This window comes from Eulemur rufifrons, chromosome 15 (genome assembly GCF_041146395.1).
Source record: "Eulemur rufifrons isolate Redbay chromosome 15, OSU_ERuf_1, whole genome shotgun sequence".
NCBI classification, from domain to species: domain Eukaryota; kingdom Metazoa; phylum Chordata; class Mammalia; order Primates; family Lemuridae; genus Eulemur; species Eulemur rufifrons.
In genome coordinates this window covers 20,697,830-20,717,732 of record NC_090997.1, presented here as the reverse complement: position 1 = coordinate 20,717,732, position 19,903 = coordinate 20,697,830, and the positions used below count along the sequence as shown (strand labels likewise).

At 45.0% G+C, this 19,903-nt stretch overlaps 1 pseudogene; it reads right to left on the bottom strand.

Moving 5' to 3' along the window:
- Positions 1-35: 35 nt before the first annotated feature.
- Positions 36-627, bottom strand: LOC138396021 (transmembrane protein 126A pseudogene; annotated as a pseudogene).
- Positions 628-19,903: the final 19,276 nt, after the last annotated feature.

Sequence of the window (19,903 nt, the reverse complement as noted above, 5' to 3'; positions counted from 1 at the left end):
TACCATTTTATCTTTGTGTACATATCTGCTTCAAATCAGTGAATTTCTAGGCCAGGTTCAGGTAATCGAAGGACCTTTATAAGTGGTTTATATTGTCTAGATCCAGGGTATGCTGCAAACACAATCTGGAGCAAAATGGGAAATAACATCTTTCTAAAGACGGGATTAGAAATTCTAATCCAATAAGTTGTTTCTTTTCTCTTGTAGCAGAGTTGATTCATACCTGGCTGCGAGGCCACCATTCACAGGTGTAGCCAAGAAAACAGGGCACAGACCACCCAAAACAAGACCCACCAATCCACCCCGTGTTATGGTACAGGTTTCACAATTCAGATCACCTGTATTCAAAGGTAAACTTGCAAAACTTTTGTAAGCTACATGTGTTGTCAAAAATGGGGTCACTGCCATTGGTAAGCCAGCAGCCATATGAGCCTGTGTCACATTCAAGATGCGTTGAAAAGGACTGTTCACTATTAGGCCACAGAGAGCAGCATTAAGTCTGATATATGTTGATCCATGTTCAAGTAAATTTCTTTCTGATTCTGGAAGCGGGTTCATTTTTCTGGCTAGGATATTGAAAATGGTGGAATTTTCCTTGATAGTGTCATCTGGTTTATGATTTTCCATGTTGAGCCTCATGCTCTCCTTCTCCCAGGAGCCGCTGCCTCCCTCCGTCTTCCTCAGCCACGCCGGGGCTCTCTGCAACCTTGGCTCAACTCGCCTGGGTGCAGCCATCTTTTCAAGAACTATTTTCAAAACATAACCACAGATAAATGGGAATCGCAACAAGCAGTAGGGAAGGCTTCTTTCTGCACACAAGTAAGCTTTCAGCTTCTCCTCCCCTCCAGTACTTCCATCCTTAGCAAGGAATGGAAGCTTGTCCCATCCGTGTTGTGACATGCCCTCTGCTTTTCCCACACGCTGCTGTTTGGCGCCCTCGGCACCGCAGCTGCACGATCTCTTAGGTTTTCAGTCGTTGATGCATTTTGCACAGAGCAGAGATGTGAGCAGCCGCCTCCCTAGGAGCTTACCTGTGCCTTCCTGAGACCTGAGAAGGAACAGAGACAGAGGGTGGAAGAACGGCAGAGGTGTAGAAAGCTGAAGATTCTACCACCGAAGTACTGAATCCTTTGTCTAGTCATGGGATTAGTTCACAAAATATGTGGGGGGTTTTGTTTTTGTGTTTTTGGTTCGGTTTGGCTTTTTGTTTTTTTGAGACAGGGATTCCCACTGTCACCCAGGCTGGAGTGCAGTGGCATCATCATAGCTCACTGCAGCCTTGGACTTCTGGGTTCAAGCGATCCTCCTGCCTCAGCCTCCCAAAGCACACACCACCACGCTCGGCTAATTTTTCTTAATTTTTGTAGAGACCAGGGTCTCACTATGTTGGCTAGACTGGTCTCAAACTGCTGGGCTCAAGCAATCCTCCCAGATGAACCACCTCGCCCAGACAAAATAAGTTTTCTAGATAATTTCTAAGACTTGTCAAGATGAGGAACATGACCTAACCCTATCTCATAAAGACAAAGAACAGCAAAATTAAAAGACACGAAGAGGAATTCCGGTGACAGCAAATGGTCTCCTCGTCTATCCTTTCCTTCTCCCTCCTCCTCACTGACATCCCCTTCCACAAGGACTTAGATTTTGTCCCTAACTCAGTTCTAGGTTCATGATATGTAGAAATGTCTTCTTAGAAAAATCTCTGTGCAGTCAACATGGCCATCGGTGGCCAGCCATAATTGAATGCCTGTTCCTCTTCTTTGCCAAAGTGCTTTACAGTAACGGTGAGCCTAAAATAAAATCTGGAGAGAACCATGCAACAAACAAGTATTTTCTCTCCTTTTAAAATTTGAATAGTAACAAATGCACATGATGCAGAATTCAAAAGTGAAAAAGAGGTTCTGTTCCTAGTCTCCTCCCTGCAGCACTGACTAGTTTCTTGTGTATTCTTCCAGACATTCTCTGCATATATATTATTGCATTTAATATATATGAAATATGTTATATAAAATACATACACACATATACTTTATATATATACACACACATAAGCGGTATCCTACCAGATTCGTTTATTTTTATTTTTTATTTTTAGTAAAGATGGAGGTCTTGATGTTGCTCAGGCTGGTCTCAAACTCCTGAGCCCAAGTGATCCTCCCACCTCGGCCTCCCAGAGCACTAGGATTACAGGCGTGAGCCACTGTGCCTGGCCTCAGATTCATTTCTAACATGGCTTTTATCATTTTACTTTTATTTTTATTTTGTTAATTTCAAACATAGCTTTTGTCATTTTAGGGCAAAATTTGAATATTAAGGCCTTATATAGGATCACAGCTGCCTCATTTTAAATGGTGCTGTATGCATTACATGACTGTTACAGTTAAATAGTCCCCTACTGATAAACATTTAGGTTGGTTTGAATCTACTAAACTTGTTTGTCTGAGGGCATAAAACTTACATATTCAGTTTAGCAGAGTTATAAAGCAAAGGCTTATATGTGCACCATCCGGGCTAAGAAATAGAACTTACTGGCACTGCAGAAAGCCCTGATTGTGGTTTCCAATCCTGCCCACTCCTAATCACAAGCCGTTTTCTGTTACCTTTGTGTGTATTCCTAAACTATAGTTTGGCTTTGCCTTTTTGGGGGAACCTAGTGAATAGAATCATACGGTATCCTTGAAAGAAGTATAATGTACACACAGAAGAGTACCCAAGTCATAGCAGGCAGCTCAATAAATTGTCATAAAAACACACCAGTCTAGCCACTGCCTAGTTAGTGCACATTCTCTTATAATCTAGCCTTTTCTAGTCAACACTGTGTCCATAAGAACCATCATATGGTTGTGTGTAGCTGTAATTTGTTATTTTCACTGCTGCATTAAATTTCTTTATTCTCATCCAAAATGGACTGAAAGAGCTAAAGAAACAGCAACTGTCAGGAGAGAACTTTAGTTTCTATTGGTCTGAGGCTTTCCGGGTATTGCAAACATTTTACCTCCACTAGACTAGACTGTTATTCCAAAAATTTTCTTGCTTTAAAAAAACTATAGTCTTGTATTTATCAAAGCAAGAACATGTATGTAGCTTAAAGGTCAGGCTGAAGTGAGAGGATTGCTGGAGCCCAGGAGTTTGAAGCTGCAATGAGATGATTGCACCACTGCACTCCAGCCTGACAGAATGGGATCCCATCTTGATAAGTTGTTTTGTTTTTGTTTTGAAACAGGGTCTCTCTCAGTTGCCCTGCAGTGGCATCATCATAGCTAACTGCAACCTCCAACTCTTGAACTCAAGCAATCCTCCTGCCTCAGCCTCCTGAGTAGCTGGGACTACAGGCTCATACAACTGCACCCAGCTAATTTTTGTATTTTTTGCAGAAACGAGGTCTCTCTATGTTGCTCAGGCTGGTCTCTAACTCCTGGCCTCAAGTGATCCTCCCGCCTCAGCCTCCCAAAGTGCTAGGATCACAAGTATGAGTCGCTGTGTTGGCCAAGTTTCCACCACTGTAGACATGGTCATTGTGTACAATGTATATAATGAAATCTCATCAAAATCAAGATATAGGCTGAGTATGCTAGCTCATGCCTGTAATCCCAGCACTTTAGGAGGCTAAGGCAGGAGGATAGCTGGAGGCTAAGAGTTTGAGACCAGCCTGGGCAACACAGACCCTATCTCTAAAAAAAAATAAATAAAAATAAAAAAACTCCATATATATAGAGAGATATAGCTATTCCCCTGAAAAGTTCTGCCATGCCTTTGCAGTCACTCCTCTCCTGGAACTCCTAGAGCCTTTTATGTCTGCTTAAATGCAGGCAGGCTGCTCTCTAATCCTGCTTCTCCCCCACCTTTGGACCTTCTTTCTTCTCCTTAGTTGGTATCTGTGTCTTTCTCATTCTCGGCATATTCTGTTGTTTGATAGATCATTGACTCCACTAGTTACGTAAGAAAAGAGGCATGGGAGATACATTTTTGGAGCCCTTGTGTTTCTGAAAATGTCTTAGTGCTATACTTGTTTTTTACTTGGCTGAGAGTTTAGCTGAGACTAGAAGTCTAGGTTGAAAGTCATTTTCATTCAAAAATTTGAAGTTATTGCTCTATTGTCCTCTAGCCTTCAGGGTTGCTGTTGAGAAGCCTGGATGTCATTTTGATTTCTAGTCCTTTGAATGTGCCTACTGTTTCTAGAAACTTCTAGATATGTTTATTATTTCTGGTTATCTGATATTTTATGATAATTAGTCTCAGTATGGGTCTTTTCATTGTTTCTTCATTGCATAAGGCCCTTCTTGAGACTTTTAACATAATCACTCATGTAGTTTAGCTCTGGGATATATTATGTTTTTAGTAAGTAATTTCCTTTTTCTTTCTTTTTTGAGTTGTCTTTTTGGAACTTCTTTCAGTTGGGGGGTGTTTTCAATGAATTTTCATTGAGCACCTGCTAATGCACTCACCCTGGGCTCTGTGCTCATCCTGGGCTCTGCCAGGCAAAACTGCAACTATGTTTACAGACATTGCCTGACTGCAAGAACCACACTTTGGCCTAGAGAAAGTTACAAGACATACTATCTGATTGTAAGGATTCAAATCTATCAGAGTTAAGATAAACTACCCATAGAAAAATGTAAAAGGCAAATAAAACAGGAACATGGATGTTGCTCCTTACTACAGTGCTAAAATTTATTGTATTTGATATTGCCATGATTCATATGTGTAATTGGTAAATATCTTGTTTAGCACCTGGCTCCATGCCAGGCTTCTAGAAATGCTCAGTATATATAACTGCCTTAGAGTGGCCCAAATGTAAAGAAATATTGAAGGCCAATCAATCAAGAACGACTATTGGGACTATTATTCTGGCTTAAATAAAGATGTAGTATGAAGCAACAACAAAAATAAATGAGACCTGATCAAATTAAAAAGCTTCTGCACAGCCAAAGAAACTGTCACAAGAGCAAACAGACAACCTACATAATGGGAGAAAATTTTTGCATGCTACATATCTGGTAAAGGGCTGATAACTAGAATCTATTTAGAACTTAGGAAAATCAGCAAGAAAAAATAATAAAAAAACCCTATCAAAAAGTGGGCAAAGGACATGAACAGAAACTTTTCAAAAGAAGACAAAACAATGGCCGAGAAACATGAAAAAATGCTCAACATCTCTAATCATCAGGGAAATGCAAATCGAAACCACAATGAGGTATCACTTATCTCCAGTGAGAATGGCCTTTATCAAAAAGTCCCAAAACAATAAATATGTTGGTGTGGATGCGGAGAGATAGGAACACTCATACACTGCTGGTAGGACTGCAAACTAGTACAACCTCTATGGAAAGTATTATGGAGATACCTCAAAGAGATACAAGCAGACCTACCATTTGATCCAGCAATTCCATTACTGGGCATCTACCCAAAAGAACAAAAGACATTCTATAAAAAAGACATCTGCACTCCAATGTTTATAGCAGCACAATTCACAATTGCAAAGATGTGGAAACAACCCAAGTGCCCATCAATACATGAGTGTATTAATAAAATGTGGCATATGTATACCATGGAGTACTACTCAGCTATAAGAAGCAATGGTGATCTAGCACCTCTTGTATTGTCCTGGATACAGCTGGAACCCATTCTCCTAAGTGAAGTATCCCAAGAATGGAAAAATAAGCACCACATGTACTCACCATCAGTGAGTGGTTTCACTGATCAACACCTAAGTGCACATATAGGGATAACATTAATCGGGTGTCGGGCTGATGTGGGTGGGGGAGGGGATGGGTGTGTACATACATAATGAGTGTGATGCGCACCATCTGAAAGATGGACACGCTTGAAGCTCTGACTTGGGGTGGGGGGCAGGGCAAGGACAATATATGTAACCTAAACATTTGTACCCCCATAATATGCTGAAATAAAAAAAAAATCTTGCAAGTAGAATAAAAAAATGTAGTATGAATATAATGTCCAAAGTAAGGGACTAGTTCTACTGCCTGTTTTGCATAAAAAAATCATTTATTATTTAGTTTAAGGTAGTAGACCGAATGTATGCGTTTGCTGTTCCTCCTCCTGGTGATCTTAAATGTTAGCCATGAAGTATTGAAAAAAAGATGAACTCATGAGCCAAGAGAACATAAGGGAAATACTAAGGGCATCAGAAACAGCAACAATGGGCTGAGTGCGATGGCTCACGCCTATAATCCTAGCACTCTGGGAGGCTGGGGTGGGAGGATTGCTTGAGCTCAGGAGTTCAAGACCAGCCTGAGCAAGAGCGAGATCCCATCTCTACTAAAAATAGAGAAATTAGCTGGTCGTGGTGGTGCACGCCTGTAGTCCGAGCTACTCAGGAGGCTGAGGCAGTAGGATAGCTTGAGCCCCGGAGTTTGAGGTTGCTATGAGCTAGGCTGACACCACAGCACTCTAGCCCGGGCAACAGAGCGAGACTCTGTCTCAAAAAAAAAAAAAAAGTAACAAATTTCTGGGAGATGAGAAGTATATGCACCCCCTCTATATTGAGGGGGTGCAAAGAAGTGAAACAGGGGGCAGATCCTGGACAGACTGTGGGCCGATGTCACCGTGCCGAAGGGCGGGAGTGAGGAGGGATGGGGGTACATGAAGGTCCCTGCAGATCAGCTGCTATCAGTCAGGTCCTCATCCAAACATGTATCTCAGGGAATACAGACATTCAAAATGATACTAAAAATAAAAGTAGGACTTGTCTCAAAAGAAGCTGTATTAACTATATTAGAGGAACTAAGGTTTCTACTAGGGTGCTTGTTCCCTAGAATAATTGTTCTCCTTGCATTTTGGGGGCTAAGGTCTAAAGCCTGTTGTTTGACATTTGATCTTGATGCTGGACACTTTAGAACCAGAGATAGGGAAAGGTGATCCCTGCCCGCTATGTGGCTGTGCAGTGAGCTCTTCACACAGAAACAATAATTGAGTTCCACCTTGTAAAATCAACCACAGACGCAATGCAGAAGGTCCCATAAAAGTTGCAGCACAGGCCGGGCGCGGTGGCTCACGCCTGTAATCCTAGCACTCTGGGAGGCCGAGGCAGGTGGATCGTTGGAGCTCAGGAGTTTGAGAGCAGCCTGAGCAAGAGCGAGACCCCATCTTTACTAAAAATAGAAATTATCTGGACAACTAAAAATATATAGAGAATAAATTAGCCGAGCATGGTGGCACATGCCTATAGTTCCAGCTACTCGGGAGGCTGAGGCAGAAGGATTGCTTGAGCCCAGGAGTTTGAGGTTGCTGTGAGCTAGGCTGATGCCACGGCACTCACTCTAGCCTGGGCAACAGAGTGAGACTTTGTCTCAAAAAAAAACAAAAAACAAAAAACCCCCCACATGTTCTCACTATTAAAGTGGGACTAAATGATCGACACTCATGTGCATGTGTGGTAGTAAAATTCAAGAAAATTGGGCAGGTGGCAGAGTGGGCGGGGTGGGGGGGGAGGAAGAGATGGGTAGAGTCACACCTAACGGGTACAATATACACTATCTGGGTGATGGACACACTTATAACTTTGACTCAAACTGTATAAAAGCAATTCATGTAACCAAAACGTTTGTACCCCTGTAAATATCCTGAAATTAAAAAAAAAAAAATGTTTAAAGTGGCTGCCTCTTGGGGAACTTTGGGAGAAGGGCGGTAAACCCTGTGCGTGTACTATTGTGTTTTATCATGTATAAATGTTTTTGATTGAAAAAATTAAAAAAACAAAATTCCAATAAAAATCACTAAATGAAGTTCTCTCTCTCTCTTTTTTTTTTTTTGAGACAGAGTCTCACTCTGTTGCTCTGGCTAGAGTGCCGTGGTGTCAGCCTAGCTCACAGCAACCTCAAACTCCTGGGCTCAAGCAATCCTGCCTCAGCTGCCCATAAAGTTCTCTTAATGTAAATTTGTCACACGTACTTTGTAATGGCCTCTTGCTAATCACATGATCAATAACATTTGTGTTTATGATGAGTAATAGCTATGCTTCTATGTTGTATTTTTCTACTTACTGCTGACATGTTAGCTCATCCTGAAGGGTGCTAAGCGGCCCTCCATTTGGAAGAGCGCTTTCCCGTTCAGTCACGGGTAAGATTGAATCAGGAAATGGGTAGGTGGAGAGGACTGGGCTCAGAGAGGCAGGTGAGAGGATGCTCCTGGCTGGCCAGTGGAGCGGGATCGGGGTGAGGGCAGTTGGCTGAGGTTTTGCCAGCCTGTAAGTGGCTTCGGCTCCAGGTGGCACATGGACAGCCATGCTGTCCCTGCCAAGGAATCTGCCAGGAGGCATCAAAGCTAAACTGGACATCAGGGCTGGGCTGAAAGGTGGAGATGCTGCCTTGGTGGCCAGCTGGGTCCTTCCAAGCTCCACAGATGAGTGAGAGAGGAAGACCATTCAAAAGTGGGGTGGGGAGGACGGGGGGAGGTGGAGTGGGAGCTAAGCAATTGTATGTGGTGATGGAAAAAAGGAATGGACAAATTTTAAAACCAGAACCAACTCTGAAACTTTCAATCTGGTGTTCAAAACAGAAACAATAATTCCAGATTCTGACTAGTCTCCCTCCCTCCAAATGAGTGGATTGTCCCGTGAGAAGAGGAGAAGGTGTCTGGTCTTGGCTGATTTTAACGGTTTATTTGCTCATCCCACAAATATTTACATAGAAGCCACCTCCACAACAGTTTTTCCTTGACCAGGAGAGAGGACTCACACCCCACAGGGTTCTTTTCCTAGTTATCTTTCGCCCTGCTAAGAAAAAACAGGTTGGAAATCTAAGCATCTTTGGCTAAGCCTTAGAATTTTTGATCTGTCACAGAGAACTTGTGTTCCTTTTGGTATAAAATATAATAATTGGACAGTACCCTGGATGCAGCGGGGTTTTTTTGTTTTTGTTTTTTTTTTTGTTTGTTTTAGGCTAATGCAGGGTAAAACTTAAAGGCCTTGGGAGTTCTTGTTCCTTTACATTCCTTTTGCAGGACTTCATGCCAGCGGTTTTCTTCTTGTGAATACAACAGGAACAGAACTGCTGTCCACTTTCCTCTGTGCAGAGTAAATAGCTCGCATCTAGTTCCCCATCAGTTGGGTCTTTTCATACGCCCTTGGTAAACCTTCCAAAGACTGTACTTTTCCTGGCTCTTTGGACACATTTGTAGCTGCACAGGTCATAGGAAGCTGGAGAACATTCCTTTGGGGAGCTGAAGTCCACGGGCTGTTGAAACTCCATCCCAAGAGGCTGAAAGTTTTCTACAAAAGTCGTAAAAGGAGGTTAAATACTGACAGTTTTTACTGAGAGCGCAGAGTGTGCCAGACATTGTGCCAAATGCTTTATACAATTCATTCAGTCCTCAAAATGATGCTGTAGAAAGTGTTGTTTTCCTCATTTCACAAACAAGGAAACTGAGCTCTGAGATGGTAAGTAATTTAAAAGGATACGTACGAGACAGTATAGAGTAATGATTAGTTAAGAGTATAAGCCTTCAAACCACCAAACCATTACTCAGTACTGCTGTGTGTGTGCGTGCGTGTGTTTGCGTGGGTGGGTGGGGTTCCCAGTTGTCTTCCTTTTCAACTTTTCAAGGCAGTCTTGGCTTGAAGGGGAAACTGCAGGGGTGTTGCTGCTGCAAGTAATTGTGTTCAAGGCCAGCCTGGAATAGGTAATCACAAGGTTATGTGTGATTTCTTCCATATCCTCTGTCAGATCCCTTTCAAAATATTTTCAGGATATTTAACATTATATATAGTCACAGAAATGCAAGGTAAAATTATTATTTGAGACAGAGTCTTACTCTGTTGCCCTGAGCAGAATGCCATGGCATCAGCCTAGCTCATTGCAACCTCAAACTCAGCCTAACTCACAGCAACCTCAAACTCCTGGGCTCAAGCAATCCTCCTGCCTCAGCCTCCCGAGTAGCTGGGACTACAGGCATGCGCCACCATGCCTGGCTAATTTTTTCTATATGTTTTTAGTTGTCCAGCTAATTTCCTTCTATTTTTAGTAGAGACGGGGTCTCGCTCTTGCTCAGGCTGGTCTTGAACTCCTGAGCTCAAGGAATCCTCCTGCCTCGGGCTACCAGAGGGCTAGGATTACAAGTGTGAGCCACCGTGCCCAGCCAAAATACAGGGTAAAATTACACCAAGATTCCTTTTTCACCTACCAGATTAGCAACAATCCAAAACTTTGACTATATACCCTGGCAGCCGGGTACTCTGCCACATATTGATGGTGGGAGTTTTAATTGGTATAATGACAGGGAAATTTGGTAATATCTGTAAAACTTACAAATGGATTTGCCCTTTGCTCTAACACTTCCACTTGTGAGATTTGTTCTGTAGATATGCCAGCATATGTGTGAAACACTGAGTATACAAGTTTATCCACTGCAGCACTCTTTTGAGTAGCACAAGATTAAAAACAAACCAAATATCCATCAACAGGCACCAGCTAAGTAAATTGTGATACGACAATTCAGCGGAATGGTATGCAGCTGTGGAAAAGAATGAGCAATTTCTCTTCATGCCCTTATAGAAAGAACTCCAAAACATATCGTTAATTGAGAAGAAAAAAAAAAAAAGATGAAAAAATGGTGTGTGTTGTATGCTAGCTACGTTGTGCATTTAAAAAAAGAGTCTACATTACACTCTTATTTGTTACATTCCCATTTGCTTGAGTACCTATAAAGAAACTGGAAGGATGTATAAGAAACCAGGAAACCTGGCAGCATCTGTGTGTGTGTAAGAGAGGGGGGAGAGAAGCTGTGTTTCGGGGGGAATTGCACACTCGTGTTCCTCTGGTTTGTTGAACCACATGAATGCATCTCCTTTCAAATTTCTTTTCAAAGTCCCTTTTCCACGAGCACAAACCTTCATTCTCTGGTCCCTGGGATCCAGTCTGGGTGTGTCTTCTCTCTGGGTCTCAGGACCCTTCCCACCAGGCTCCACTTCTGTGAAAGCTGCCCTCTCTGTCCAGTAAGGGTCAGAATAAAGGTCCGTCGCTCAGTGTAATGACGACATCCTAGCAGGGGCCCTTATGAGACAACAACGTGGGCCCGGAGGGACTAGATTGGAAAATCTACTTTGGCAGGAGGAATGGGAAATCTGCTAGGACTGGCGTGTGCTCTCTGGGTGCTCCTATATTCCAGCAGGCTGGCCCTGCTTGCTTTCTGCCAGTTGTTCACTTTGGCTTGCCAGGTTCTGTTTTAAGGGCTGTACATTCATTGACCCATTTACGATTCGCACCAACACGATGAGGCGAGTGCTATTATCATCACTCCTCTTTTATAAGTGATAAAACTGTGGCTTAAGAGAGAGCTCATTTTCCCAGGGGCATTTAGTTTATTACTTGGCAGAGCTAGGGTTTGAACCTGGGTAGTTGTGCTCAAAGTGGGTGGTCTCTCAAAGCTCAATGATACCCAAAACCTTCAGAAGGAGGAAGAATTGCCCATGGGTAAAGAAGAGGTATCCACCTTCAATGACAGCCACTAAGAAGAGCGCTTGGAGCAGAAGGTTCCAGAAGAGCAAAAATGCACTCCCAGGCCGGGCACAGTGGCTCACACCTGTAATCCTAGCACTCTGGGAGGCCAAGGCAGGAGGATCACTTGAGGTCAGGAGTTCGAGGTAAGCCTGAGCAAGAGTGAGACCCCATCTCTACAAAAAATAGAAAAATTAGCCAGGTGTGATGGCTCACGCCTGCAGTCCTAGCTACTCGGGAGGCTGAGGCAGGAAGACTGCTTTAGCCCAGGAGTCTGAGGTTTCAGTGAGCTCTGATGATGCCACTGTGCTCTAGTCCAGGTGACAGAACTAGATACTGTCTCAAAAAAAATTAAATTCTGAAAAGAATGTGCCACATGATTCCTTTAAGTAACAAGCTAGACTTCACTATAATAAATGCAACTTAAATACAGGTTTCTCTTAAAAAGAGATGCTCTTGATAATATTCCTCTTGATTCCTAATATTCCTGATTTGGGAAAGTTCAGGCTCAGGGAACCAAGGGGGCTTGTGAAGGTCCCCACATGAGTCAATCACATAGCTCAGAACAAAACAAGGCCTTCCCAAATTGTAACCACCGTTCTTAAACAGATATGGCAGTGTTCCAGTTTACCTGTCACCCCCATGTAACCTAACAATATGTAGCCACATTGACACAAGAGTCACCTCAATTCTATGACAAAGTTCATTTTTCACTATGTTCTCATGCCACTGAAATAGGGAGGTGCATCTCTCTACTTATGTGTATATGGTGGTAGTGCTCTTTTCTTTGTTGAAATCCCCCTAAAAACTGCAATTCAATTGAAGGCTCGTTTTACAATAACCAGCACCTCGGTATTAAGAAATCTGGACCATCTCAATTCTAAGTGCTCTCAGCCCATACGGGTTCCCACCAAGGTGCAATCCTGAGTGCCAGTCCTCTCCCATGGATCTCCCGGAGTCCTAAGCACTGTGTGACAGGGAGAAGCCAGGTCTGCCGTAGGCTCACCTGCTTGGGGGTCAGGTATGGCCGGTCACTTTGGCAGTTTGTCGGGAGTTTACCCTCCTGCTGTGTGGCCGTCCAACTTCCTTCTGCTCCTTGAACCAGGAGACCTGAGGCGGGTGGGGAGGGGGGCGCTCACGGACCCTCAGAGCTGGCGTCTGCAGCTCCTGGTGCTGCCGGGGCTGACCTGCTCCGTGCCCTCTCTGCCCACCCACGCTGATGCTGCCTCTGCCAGTCTGCTCTGGTGCCACCAGAGCCCCTGTCCACACCTCTGCCCATCCTTTACCAGCCTGGGAGTCCCCACCGGCAGCACAGTGACGCTAACCCACCCCAACCTCTGACACCATGAAGGTGCAGAGCATTGGTCGGTACCTGGCTATCCTCACCTCCTGCTCCTGGTCACCAGTTGGTGCTCAATGATGGCTCCTAGAAGAGGGGCAGCCCTCCTCCTCCTCACACATGGCTTTCCTCAGGGGAGTCCCACTGCAGAGATGCTCGGACACTGGTGACATCAGCTCTGGGCTGGAAGGCTGGGTCAGTGGCAGGAGTGGCGGGTGGGGTGTGCTGCCCTGAGAGTCTCTTCGAGAACCTGGGTGTTGGTGCTGAGTCCACACTCATTAGCAGTCATGGAGACTCGTCCCCTAGGATCCCTCCTGGAGCCTCTCAGTCATACCTGCACACACCTGTGTCCCAGCCATTAGAGGGTTCAAGTCTACTTTCCTAGAGCTCCTGACCACCTTAAGGGCTCCCTGGCTCAAGAAGCAGAAGGAAGATGGACTGCCACATAGCAGGTGGAGGAGACTTCAGGACAAACTGCTGGGTGACCGACCACACCTGACATCCAAGCAGGTGAGTGTAAGGCAGACCTGGGTTACACCTGTCACATCGTGCTTGCAGACTCCGGAGCTGTGGCTGGGCACTCACAGCATCCGGTGACATTTATTGAGACTCCATCACTAGGGTCCAGCAAAGCCTTTTCTGCAATACTTGGAAATAGGAATTTTAATAAGTACATATTTTTGTACATAATTTTAACAAGTACATAATTTTAATAAGTACATATCAGTTATCTTTCTGTTTCCACCAGCCTGTTTAATTATAGTAGTTGTGGCTCTCCTGCTTTTTGTTTTGTTTTGTTTTGGTTCTATGGGAGCAAAAGGCACCAGGGCTTAGGATAAAGACAAGGTACTCTGGGCCGAGGTTAAGAATTCTGGGCCAGGGCTCAGGCCTGTTATACTAGCACTCTGGGAGGCCGAGGCGGGAGGATCCCTCGAGGTCAGGAGTTCGAGACCAGCCTGAGCAAGAGCAAGACGCCCGTCTCTACTAAAAAATAGAAAGAAATTATCTGCACAACTAAAAATGTATATGAAAAATTAGCCGGGCATGGTGGTGCATGCCTGTAGTCCCAGCTACTAGGGAGGCTGAGGCAGTAGGATTGCTTAAGCCCAGGAGTTTGAGGTTGCTGTGAGCTAGGCTGATGCCACGACACTAACTCTAGCCCAAGCAATAGAGCGGGACTGTGTCTCAAAAAAAAAAAAAAAAAAAAAAAAAAAAAGAATTCTGGGCCTGGATGTGGAAACATGCTTTGGACAGCAGAGGTCAAAAGGCTGACTTTAAATGATAGCTTCCTTGCAAATGCTTGGCATTGCTGAGAAACCATCAAAGCCTGGCATTGTTTGTGTCACTAGGTAACTGCAATGTAAGCAAAAGCTCTTTGAACCTCCTGGCTGCTGGTGTCCTCTGGCCAAGCCACATTGTCACAATGCTGATGAGATAAGGGCCCCGGCAGCTTGCTTCGGGCTATTTACCCTGAAGATGTTGCCAAGAAACCTGCCAAATGCTGGCCATGAGGACTGAGATCTCTAGCCTCCCCTCACAAAATAAAGAATGCTTAGGGAAGCAGCCAGGTGGTAACAAGGTCAGGTTTGGGTAAAAGGCCTGTAGGAGGATTGAGGATTGAGCAAGCCACCTGGGAAATGTCATTCGCTGCTGATTTGGGATTGTTGTATCCACATTACCGAGAAGCAGAAAGCACATGGGACTAAGGGCCAGCAGATTTTGTGTGGGAGAGAAAAAAATTTTCTCTCTATCCTCTTAAATTCTACAGGGGGGAGAGGGAGGGTTGGAAGTTAAACTGACAAAAGACAGATTAACAAGAGGAAAAGGTTTATTTTATAGGTACACGCGGGACCTCCTAGAAATGAAATGAAAACCCCAAAGAAGTGGTCAGACCTGGCAGCTTATGTAGCATTTTAACAAAGGGCAAGAATTTTGTGGAGAAGTAACAAGATAAAGGAAAAATGTTGTGAACTTCTAGGGACAGTGAATTGTGGAAAGGTAAATATACGGGGAAGCTAATGGAATATGATGGTTATTTTTGTAAGATTTGTTGTATAGACTCCTCTTGGTGCCATCTCTGGGCTGAAAAGAATTAAGTCATCTCCAGGGACTAAGAGCCATTCTGTTCTTCCTAGTACAGGGGAGGGAAAGGGGACACCTTCACAAGAAAAATCTATGCCCTGCTTTCAAGCAAATAGAGAGAAAGTAGGAACTTTTTTGCAGTCTACTCTTTCTCAATTGCCTTTAGCTCAAAACAATCCTTATGCCAAAGTGGCATGTTCTAATCCCTTTCAGTTTTATGTAACTATTCGACAATCTCTTTCCTGCTAGACTGGAAGCAATTTGAGGGCAGGGACTGTGTCTATCTTGCTCACCATTGTATGTCCAGAATTTACGACAGTGTCTGGCCTATTTTTTGACTGCAAATTAATGAATGAATGATTTTGAGCTGCTTGGAGCCTCAGTTTCTTTATCTGTAAAATGAAAATAATGATCTTGTCTTAGCACGTCAATAGATCCCTTCCTACATCAACTTACTCTTCAGTAGAGAGAGGTTCCTATGGTGGTGGTGGGCATGAGAACAAAACAGGATAAGCTCTTCTTCTCATTATTATTACTATTTTTTTTTTTGGAGACAGAGTCTCACTCTTTTGCCCCGGCTAGAGTACACTGGCATCATCATAGCTCACTGCAACCTCAAACTCCTGGGCTCAAGCGATCCTCCCGCCTCAGCCTCCTGAGTAGCTGGGACTACAGGTGCCCACCAGCATGCTTGGTTGATTTTTTCTATTTAGTAGAGATGGGATCTCGCTCTTGCTCAGGCTGTTCTCAAACGCCTGAGCTCAAACGATCCTCCCGCCTGGGCCTCCCAGAGTGCTAGGATTACTGGCGTGAGGCACTGCATGGCTGATCTCAGGATAAGATCTTGTTTTGAAAAAATAGTATAAGTGCAAAATGTCTTGTCTTGACTTAAACAGCAGCTCTTCCTCATCTGAATGTTCCTAGGGAATATGGCAAGTGTGGGAGACCAGCCTATGCCTCCTGGAAATGTGAAGGATTGTTGAGCTGAAGATGTGCCTCCCTTCTCTTTGCCTAAAAGCAGGACAGAGACTTAGAAAGAAAAAAGGTCTTGGGTCCCAGTGACATTCTGCCTGAAGACAGTATGTAAATTCTCCTTTACTGGAGGCAACTTTTTATCAGCTCAGAGTTGGTGCCAGAGGCATCTGTGAGCAGACTTTATTAGTGTCTTCCCAGGTATTTGCCTAACCACAGCTTCCCACCTTTGGAAACCTGGAACTACTTCATTTGTCTTGTCACGCCTCTAAAATTTATTGTACTTTGTTAAATATACTATATAAGCCAGACTCCTAAACTGCTGCCTTGAGTTACTTTTCACTGAAGTTTCTCCCAAGTGATGAGTACTGCATGCACTAATAAACTTGCTTGTTTTTATCTTGTTAATCTGTCTTTTGTTACCGAAGTCCATCCCAGCTACGAACTTATGAGGGTGGAGGAAAATTACTTTTTCTCCCCTTCAAAAGCTTTGACAGAAAGCAGATCAAGACACATTGCAGCAAAGTACCAGTAAGCATTTTTTCATCCTGTCCACGCCTGTGACAAATGTTTTCCTAGGAGTTTGCAAGGTGTGGATGTGAGCACACACATACTACCCATCTTCCTTCTGCTGAGGAAATTGCACCAAGGAGGGGAAGGGCTGGAGCAGCAAATGTCAAACTCCAAATGCTACATTCACAGAGGCAGGAAGGACAAGACAAATCAGAAGCCCATTTCTGCCCTGCTGCCAATTTGAGTTTTTGACAAATGTGGCCTTGAGATATCTCACTGTGCTTTTGTAAGAACATTTCAAATGACAGTGGCAAATCTACAGCTTAGTGGGAAAAAGTCCCCAGAGTTGGAGTTGGATGTCTTGGATCCTAATTAGAGCTCACCCTTGCCTTGTTCTTAGGCAAGTCATGCTTCTCTGGGCCTCAGTCTCCTCCTTTAGTCTAAATGGCTCTAAGGCCCCTCTTGGCTCTAACACTGTAGAATGGTAATAGCAGCACTCATCTGGATTAGCCCAATCCAGGTGCAGCAACCGCAAGGCACTGCTTCCTGCTTCCTCGTGACGCTGGCGTGCCTCCGTCAGTCAGCAGGGCGAGTACCTGGATCCACTCCCACAGGGGGGTGAGGATGTGCTTGATTCATTCAATTCTCCTGGCCTGAGACCCCAGGTGTCCCAGGATGCAGCTAAAAGATGCTGGCCATGCCTGTGGAGAGAGTAGAGCCCCGAAGGGGCTGCAGAGAGAAGGGAGGATTTTGCTCTGCCTGCAGGCCCCCAAAATCAATTTAAACCCGGTGAGTGAATCAGCCCCAGCTTTCCAGTTTAGTCTCTTAAAGCCAAAGGTTTCAAGAAGCCTTGACGTTCATCTGGTGCCTATAAGGCACTAATACCCTGCGGCTTAATGGTGCCGGGAAGAGCTGGGGAGGGATCTCTGCAGACAAGTTGCTTAAGACTAGTGGGTGAGAAGTGACAACAAGTCAGCTGCTTGCAGTTCTTCTCTGAAGCCTTCTTTATTTATTTTTTCTTTTTTTGAGACAGTCTCACTCTGTTGCCCTGAGTAGAGTGCTGTGGCGTCAGCCTAGCTCACAGCAACCTCAAACTCCTGGGCTCAAGCGATCCTCCTGCTTCAGTCTCCTGAGTAGCTGGGACTACAGGCGTGCACCACCATACCCAGTTAATTTTTTCTATTTTTAGTAGAGTTAGGATCTCTCTCTCTTGCTCAGGCTGAGCTGAGCTCAAGCAATCCTCCCGCCTTGGCCTCCCAGAGTGCTAGCATTAAAGCCACTGCCCCAGGCCTGAAGCTTTCTGATGTGTGGCATAGGCCAGGATATGGCAGAAAATAAACAGAGGTGAGATACAATGCTTTGAGAGTACCCTGGAGGCCCAGGGAGAGTAGATTGTATGTAATTTTTTTTTTTTTTTTTTTTTTTTGAGACAGTCTCACTCTGTTGCCCAGGCTAGCGTGAGTGCCGTGGCGTCAGCTTAGCTCACAGCAACCTCAAACTCCTGGGCTCAAGCAATCCTCCTGCCTCAGCCTCCCGAGTAGCTGGGACTACAGGCATGCGCCACCATGCCCGGCTAATTTTTTTCTATATATATATTTAGCTGTCTGTATAATTTCTTTCTATTTTTAGTAGAGATGGGGTCTCGCTCTTGCTCAGGCTGGTCTCGAACTCCTGAGCTCAAACGATCCGCCCACCTTGGCCTCCCAGAGTGCTAGGATTACAGGCGTGAGCCACCGCGCCGGCCTGTATGTAATTATTTAAATCAGGAAAGCTCTGAGTGGAGCTGCAGGAGCTAAAGGGAAGGGAGGGGAAGGTGGGAGAAAGGGCATTCCAGATGCCAGCAGAGCAAAGGTGCAGGAGCGGGGAGCTGGCTCAGCGTCCTGGGAACCAGAACTGCTCTTGGCTGTAGAGGACATGAAGACCGGCAGCAGGTAAGGCTGGAAAGGCAGGTCAGTGTCAAATCATTCCAGGCCTGGGATGCAAAGCTCATGATTTTGGCTTTAGCCTGCAGCCCAAAGGTCAAAAACTGGCTGACTCCATTCATCCTGCAGATGGCTTTTGTTTGGTCTGTATAGTGGTTTTTGGTTTGTTTTAAATTTGAGTGAGCTTAAAAAATATATGGACATTTCACACGCAACCCAGATTTCCAGCTTCTCTTTAAGAGTGGGAAGATTAGGCTTTATGGAGACCATCTGCAGAGCTGAGCAGCTGCTTCTCTTTCAGACGAGCACACAGGGCTTGGTACCATGCGCACACCTGGCCTACCTGACTCACCTGGGCCACCCTCCAGGCTTCGTAGATATTTGAGTTCATAACCCCTCTATAGCGAGCAGGGCCATAGAAAGTCTAGAAGGTCACACCTTGGGTATAACAGAGCAAGGCTGTGCCTCAGTCGGACGCATCTGGGGCCGGGTAGAGGCAGAGCATCTGATAGGAAACAAGAGGTAGTGGTGACGCCCTGATCTGGGCAGTGGCAATGAATTAGAACAAAGAGGTGGCCTTCCATGCAGAAGGAATGGGTGCTGCCGGGTGCTGTGATTTGAGGGGCAGCACAGTCTCTGTCCCAAATTCATTCTCAATAAGCATGAAACCCACGCTGAACAAAAATATGACGTTAACTCTAGGTAGTGCTTAACACTTTTGCCAGGTCATTTGACATTCCCGATCTCATTGGATCCTCGCCACAACCCTGTGAGCTTGGTACCATCACTCCCCATCCTGCAGCCAAAGAAACTGAGACTCAGAGATGGTCACTTATTTCAGGCAAAGGACAGAACCAGAACAAACCTTTACCTTCGGGCTCCCGGTCTGAACCCACCTCCCTTGGGCAGGGTATATTCCTGTGAGTTGCAGAAGGCATCCCTCTCTGTGCTCTTTTTTTTTTTTTAATTATTATTGTTATTATTTTTTTGAGGCAGAGTCTTGCTCTGTTGCCCAGGCTAGAGAGCAGTGGCATCAGCCTAGCTCACAGCAACCTCAAACTCCTGGGCTCAAACAATCCTCCTGCCTCAGCCTCCCGAGTAGCTGGGACTACAGGCATGTCCCACCATGCCCAGCTAATTTTTTTTCTATATATTTTTAGCTGTCCAAATCATTTGTTTCTATTTTTTAGTAGAGACGGGGGTCTCACTCTTGCTCAGGCTGGTCTCGAACACCTGACCTCGAGCGATCCGCCTGCCTCGGCCTCCCAGACTGCCAGGATTACAGGCGTGAGCCACCGCGCCCGGCCCCTCTCTGTGCTCTTTAAAAGCGCCGCTACATCTAGGTGGGAGAAAGCACTTCACTTCCCAGTGACAGTATGAATATTATCATTGGTTATGTGTTTGCCAGGGGTTTTAAGTGAGAAGGGCCCTGGACGCGCATTTCAGCGCTCGCTCACAGTTAGCAAAGGCACTGCAGCTGGTGGCAAGCGCACAGGTTCTGGAGCCAGCCAGCCTGCCTGGGTGCGAATCTCACTGTGACCACTCCCTGGGCAAGTTCCTGAATAGCCCCGTGCCTGGGTTTCCTCACCTGTCAGAAAAGGTGACCACACCTACTTCACAGG